The sequence below is a fragment of the Gadus morhua genome, chromosome 12, assembly GCF_902167405.1.
Source record: "Gadus morhua chromosome 12, gadMor3.0, whole genome shotgun sequence".
Lineage (NCBI taxonomy): Eukaryota > Metazoa > Chordata > Actinopteri > Gadiformes > Gadidae > Gadus > Gadus morhua.
This window is the reverse complement of record NC_044059.1, coordinates 15,357,729-15,365,303: the sequence shown is the minus strand read 5'-3', so window position 1 is coordinate 15,365,303 and position 7,575 is coordinate 15,357,729.

Genomic DNA, 7,575 nt, shown 5'->3' with positions numbered 1-7,575 from the left:
GGTAAGTGTTTCATATAGCTACATCTTTATGTTTTCACATTGAAGCATAATTGGCTCAATATTTTTTGGTTTGTTTTCCACCCTGTAGATCCTCTATATCACAGCCATCCCTCAGTGCCGTAATGCCCAGCTATTTGAATGGCATCATACGTATGGGCAGTCGATAAGGTAGCCCTACACAGTGGAAGAACAGGCGGAGATTAAAAGGCAATTTGCATTAATGTCCGGTTTCCCAAACGTTATCGGCGCAATTGACTGCACTCATATTGCTATACGGGCTCCATCTGAAAATGAGTTATTTTACGTCAACCAAAAGCACGTGCACACTATTAGGGCCCTATCTTGCATCCGGCGCAAGTGACTTAGTCACTGGCGCATGCGTCGTTGCTAGTTTACAACTGGCGCAGAGCGCTCTTTTGCCACCTGCGCCACTCGCCGGTAAATTAGGGAATGATCTTGCGCCCCAAGGGGCGGTTCGGCGGAAGGAGGAGGCGTGTTCTGGCGCAAACCGTATTTTGCCGTCTCTGAATACCATTGCGCTACTGACCAGGAAATACCTGGTTTAAAGTCAGTGGCGCGTTGTTCAGATGCTATTTTAAGGGCGCAAGCATACATGCGCATGCGATGCATACGGATTGCTTGTGCACCTCGCGCATACACTTTACTTCTCTCATCTACCTAGCCGCACATTCTTGGTAAATTATTTGGGAAAGAACAGCTGATGCAGCGGAAATAAGTTGTAGGCTACTTTTTAATCAATGCATCTGCAAACACCGTACAGCAAACACATATTTTCTTGACACAGACATCGTGTAGGCCTACATGCCCATAACTTTTAGGATTGATGAGTAGGCCTATTTGATCGTGAAAAACATTGTTTTACCTCGAGTGAGTGTTAAAAAGAATTAATGAATGCGGGCGCGCGTGTGTGCTCTGTTTAAACACACGCAAACTAAACACTCTCATCATCATCTCATCTTCGTCCGCTTATCAGGGGTCGGGTCGCGAGGGGAGCAGCTCAAGCAGGGGGCCCCAGAATTCCCTTTCCCGGGCCACATTGACCAGCTCTGACGGGGGGATCCCGAGGCGTTCCCAAGCCAGTGTTGAGATAATCTCTCCACCTAGTCCTGGGTCTTCCCCGAGGTCTCCTCCCCACTGGACGTGCCTGAAACACCTCCCAAGGAAGGCGCCCAGTGGGCATCGTTACCAGATGCCCGAACCACCTCAGCTGACTCCTTTCTAAGTAAAGGAGAAGCGGCTCTAATCCGAGTTCCTCACGGATGGCTGAGCTTCTCACACTATCCCTAAGGGAGACGCCAGCCACCCTTCTGAGAAAACTCATCTCGGCCGCTTGTACCCGCGATCTCGTCCTTTCGGTCATCACCCAACCCTCATGACCATAGGTGAGGATAGGAACGAAGATAGACCGGTAGATCGAGAGCTTTGCCTTGCGGCTCAGCTCTCTTTTCGTAACAACGGTGCGGTAAAGCGAACGCAATACCGCCCCCGCTGCTCCGATTCTCCGGCTAATCTCACGCTCCATAGTTCCCTCACTTGCGAACAAGACCCTGAGGTACTTGAACTCCTTCACTTGGGCAAACTAAACACGTTACGCATAATGCAATCAATGGCAATGTCTATTACCGCGGGGACACATGCATATTAGGATAGCATACAATACTGATAAGAAACAATGTTTATAATGTATTGCGTATATCATTAAATAGAACCACAGTTACCGCATATGTTATAGCCTATCATACGTTTTCTTTGCCGAAATTTATTTGAGGACTCAGTATTTCTGAAGTTGTGGAAGAAAACCCCTTATTCCATGTGTGAATTAGGCCACATTATTTGGCAATAAACTAAGCCATTTGCAAATTCATGTGCATCTGTCTCATCGGAGACTGCAGACGCGCTGTCAAAATATCAACTCGTCCGATTCAAATGCGCTCATGGCTCTTAAACGGGATGGGAGCTGGCACTCTCATTGGTTTGTTGCACGTTACGCCCAAACCACACCTACGGGTAATTAGGCTGCTTCAGACCAACCCTTTTGACGCTTGCGCCATGGCGCAAGCGTCATTTATCCGCCTGTAAAATAGCAATAGCGCCGTAGAACCGCCCACAAAGCTACTTGCGCTTTGCGCTTTCCCACTTGCGTTTCAGACCGTTAAAATAGGGCCCTTAATGTTAAAGTTATATGTGATGCCCATATGATCTTAACAAACATAGTGGCACGTTGGCCTGGTGCAACACATTATTCCTTTATTCTGACACACAGTAGTGTAGGGAACAGACTACAGGCAGGCGCGGGGCGGGATGGCTGGCTGCTAGGTGTGTTTTAAAGAGAGGGAAAATGTAACATTGTGGTTCTTGACATAACTAATGATTTTCTGCCTTGCAGGTGACAGTGAGTCGCCCCGTGAGTCGCTGGCTCCTCAGCCCGGTTTTGAACGCGCACAGCGCAGAGGAACATAGGTACAATGACGTCCATGCCCGTGCTCGGTCAGTGGTGGAGCGCGCCATCGGCCTCCTGAAGTCCCGGTGGCGTGCTCTGGATGCGTCGGGGGGGGGAGGCTTTTATACCAGCCGGCCAAAGTGTGCCGCATTATAAGAGCCTGCGGCGTGCTGCACAATTTGTCCCAGAGGAACGGCATCCATCTCCCCTCCGACCTCCCTCCCCCCGAGCTTGAGCCGGAGGGAGTACAAGAGTACATGCTGATGTCATGCGGCGTTTATGAAATAAGACAACTCAAGGTTCTTTTTTTCACAGTATCTTTTAATATTGTCGCAATTTCCCTCGCCCGCATCATCGTCCTCCTCCCCACCGACCGCTGACTCTGGATGACGCACAAGCAAAATAGCTTGCACTATACACGATCAATAATATTAATCAAAATCTATAAAAAACAGAAATCAGCTTTACTTTGTTCTTCTGTGTTGTCAGTGTTGTATTTCTGTCACCATATAGTTCTAAAACTGTTTAAGAAGAAGTAGACGGGCACACGGCAGACTGATGACTTAATCCAATCTTTTATTTGAAATCCACGGTAACAACCAGCGCTTGTTATCTAGGTCGAGCAGAGTACCAAGAGAGCCCTCTGGTGGCGATTCTGCCTGATATACCTATATGAACAACCAATAGATGCCCGCAACATAATGCCAACCAATCACATTGGGGAACCTGCAAACTGATGCAACTACTGTGTAACATTCTGTGCTGGGAACACCACAGTCAGTTTCTCCTTCCCTTTTGGACACGATGCCACTCACGCTTGCGTTGCCAATTATGGATGCTACTTTTGTGTCAATTGGTGTTAGGTAAGGAGTACTGGGTCCCCCCCCCCCCAGTTGCAGTCCCGCTCTGGCGGCTTGAGGACAGCCTCAGCTTTGCATCCACCTGTAATTAACGATATTCACTGTACGATCAATAACATTTATGCAATAAATTATAAACATGTGCTGTGAGTGAGGAAATAAAAATATGTACCTTTATGTCAGACCACTTATTTCTTAATTCTGGGACTGTGACTCCATGCCACTGACAGAGTTCACTGCTGCAGCAACATGTTGCCACTCACTCTGCTTTTGGTTGTTAGTGATCCCAGCCCGTGACCGCCAAACAAAACTACTTTTAAAGTGTAACGATCCCAAGCACAGTTAGGCCTGTCGCGATATGCAATAAATCAATTAATTGCGCAATAAATTAAAATGAGCGATAATTTTTTGCCGGCCGCAATAATTTCTATTCGCACTCTTTTTTTTAAATCATTGCTTCATTGGCCTAATCTGAGAAGAAATCTATGCCGAAAACAGAAATATTTTAGGCCTTTATTACACGGGTCTTCTCAATGCCGTGGAACGCTCCGTTCACTTGCATAGATAGTAGTCCGGTAACTTGTCAACCCCAGCGTCTTCGGTTGCTAAGCAACGTCAACGTCTTTGGCAGACTATTTCTCTGCTGATCAACACTACGAATGCTGCTAACGAATAAATTGTAAAAAGACACACCATGTGAAGTTATTTTTTCGTCTTGGCAAGTAGCCTTGTAATAAGCGGGATGGAACGTCGCCGGTCATTATCTAAAATAAGCCCCTTCAGGGCGAAGCAAGACACCTCCGCTGCGCGTCGGTCGCCTGTTCGCCCTGTCGGGGCTTATTTTCCTGATAGTGACCGGCGTTCTATGCATTATATATATTTATATATATTATATATATTTAGCAGGGTAGGCCTAAGTAACAAATGTCGGGTTGAAATCGGGCTCCGGCTCATAATTACAGGGCACAACGAGTAAACCCCCTCGTCAAGTGTCAGTCACTTGTTGCATTGTCTGTGTGGGAGGCGGAGCCCTGGCGCAATCGTGTTTACATCCTTTTTATTTAGTGTTTCAATTTTATTTATTGTTTTTGGTGGTGTTTGGATTTTATTCAAGAGCATTTTTTGTTAATAGTAGATAGAATGTAATAGAATGTTTTTGGTTGTTTTGTTAATTTATTCTGGATATTTAAAATGTCTTCCAGACGTCCAGTTCCAGTGTTCTTTAAAAATAAAGGATTATTGATCTTCGAAAGGGTGTACTTTATCATTATATTAGTTGAAAAACTGCAATATTATCGCTTATCGCAATAATTTCGGGGGCAATTAATCGCCCAGAAAAATTTGTTATCGTGACAGGCCTACGCACAGTTTTATAAATGAGACCCGTCATTTATAAAACTGTGCGTCGGATCGTTACTAAAAGTGTACGTACGCCCAAAAGCCAAGTTTTGCGTGCGCCAAAAAATATTATGACTAATAAAACCCTGCGTACGCACACCTCTAAGCAATCTTTGCTTTATAAATCAGAGTGCCTACAAGTGTGTGCAGCTGAGTCAGCTTCACGTTCTGCCCTGTACACGCCCCTTTTTAACCATCAATGGTCAATGCAAACAACCTCATGAAAGCGATCTGCAAATAGAACAGACTCAGATGCAAGTATTATGTCTTGTCGGAAACAATGGCAGGACAGAGAAAAGCAAAAAAGCAAAATTTCCCGGAGGTTGAAGTAGAGACACTTGTGGGTGAGGTGGAGGCCCGAAAAGTAGTTTTGTTTAGCGGTCACGGGATTGGGATCACTAACAACAAAAAGCAGAGTGAGTGACAACATGTTGCTGCAGCAGTGAACTCGGAACATGGTCCTCGAGCATTGCCAGCAGTGCCATGGTGCAGCATTACGCACAGGGCTCACCACTGTATTTATAGGGTTACGATAATAAGACGGACCGAGAACACCTTGAATAATCAGTTTGTTATCACCAATATTATGTTATTGACACATGTTGGACAGATGCGTTATTCCATGCAGTCGCACCGTCAGTGGACAGTATGCATACTGTGACGGGATTAAATACAGAGAATATTGATTTTGAATTTTCATTTTGATTCTAAGGAGTCGTTTCTGGAGTTATAACTGAGAAATAACGCAGTTGAATTAAATTATTCTGATTACATAGATTTAACGCATGATACGGGTTGAAATTAAACTTATGAAGGGCGGTGATAAAAAAAAATGTTCTTCTCACTCTACATTTCTGTGTCGCCAATTCTCCTTTTCCTCCAAACCATGCGTACGCATGGGTCAGAGTTTGCTTAGGGCTGCGCACATTCTCCCGTCAAGTTAGTTTTTTATAGATCACAACCTTGGCGTGGTAAGTCACGTACGCCACTCTCAGCCCCGTTTTGTGCGTACTCAACGGTTATAAATGAGACCCCTGCTACTTCCGGCTTTCGTGTTTTTTTGCCCACAATACAGATTAGCGCCGCCTGTTGTTTTGGAGACATTACATCTCGCGCAAGCGCGGAACGTACGGCGTAGGCTGTAATCCCATAGGTGTGTACCGCCCATGTCGGTGTTCGAGTCGGCCAGATTAAATAGCCCGACTTCATTTACCGACGCGAATCGGGCAGTTGGTCCGGTATGTGGTTGCCTTTAGACCCAACAGGTCCTCACAGATTTCTTTCTTGTCTTGATGAAAAAATCGCACATAAACCAAAAGCTGGGCATTATCCGTTACATCTGAAGACTCATTATAAATCCCTCTAAAAGCAGTCGGCAGACACCAATGGTTTCCTTTGACGGGTTTTATTGCAGCCTTTTACTCCAACTCCACCGTGAAAACTATAGATGAACACACACACTTTACATAAAATCATAAATTACACGGCACACAAAGAGCCAAACAAGCAAAACAAAATACAGGGAAACAACAAAAAACATACCTCGTTGGCTGCATGCTGTTTACAGGGACTTTGAAACTAGATTCTTCTCGGCGATGCATATCACAAGCTGTTCACCTTCTCTCATGCCGCATCTCTAGCTGACAGAGTAATCTTCTAGAACAGGGATGGGCAGCTTTGATAAAAGGGAGGGCCCCACAAATTTTCACCTCACTACCAGAGGGCCACACAAATTTTCACCTCACTACCAGAGGGCCACGTATATCAACATGCACTTTCACCATTATAACCTTGTCACTTAATTGGCCTACTATAGCTAACTAATTTAATAAATAGAACAAATATACTGGCAATCAAAGTTTATTATACCAATTTTCAAACATTACAGACAATTTGGCTCTTTCAGTCAGGAACACATGACCTAAACAAGGCTCACTAGTGGGCCAACATTTCGAACATTTCAATTTACATATTTATTTTTTAAGAACAATCCATATTCCAACAATAACAATTATATTTTCACAAGAAAAATCAACATTTCACCATGGGTGAGTTTTACACATAAAGAAAAAATCCACATTCTTTGAGTCATATTATTTCAGTGCAATGGGGTCTCAAACAATTATCTAATATTGCTTCAAAAACCAAAACATATCTATCTCTAATAGTGCAATTCTTTTTTTTTCAAATGAAATTTCTAAAATTGTTACCTCTGTAAAATCCTGTCTTAATGAGACACTTGTGGCCTCTCCTGCTGGCGCACAATAGACTGAATGTCAATCTCAATATTGGTGCATCCAATCTGCATGAGCTGGAATAGTGTCTCATCGGTCAGTCGGTTTCTTTCTTTGGACTTGATGTGCTTCATCATTGAGAAGTTGCTCTCGCAGATGTAAGTGCTCCCAAACATGCTGGCCATCGAAAGTGCAAAATCCCTGAGGATTGGAAATCGGGACTCTGGTAGCAGTCTCCAAAAGGAGATTCCCCTCTCGTTGCGGTTTGCTTGGAAAAACGGGTCTGCCTGTAGTTCGCACAGTTCAAGCTGCAGCTCAGGGGGCTGCTCGCTGACAGCAGCAGAGAGCGGGTCAGTGAACAACGCGATGTGTGGCTGCATGGCGTAGAAGTCTTGGAAGCGGCTCTTAAACTGCTGCTGCAGTTTTTCGATTTCTGCTTTGTACTTGGTTTGCATGGTTTCCTCGCATTCGGGAGCATCTTTGCGCATCTCTTCACATGAGGGGAAGTGTGCCAAATTTGGACGGTCGGATTGGAAGCCTTCTTTAAACAGGGCTAGTTTAGCATTAAACGCGTTCATGTGTGCATACAGATCCGATGCAGTTTGGCCTCTTCCCTGCAACT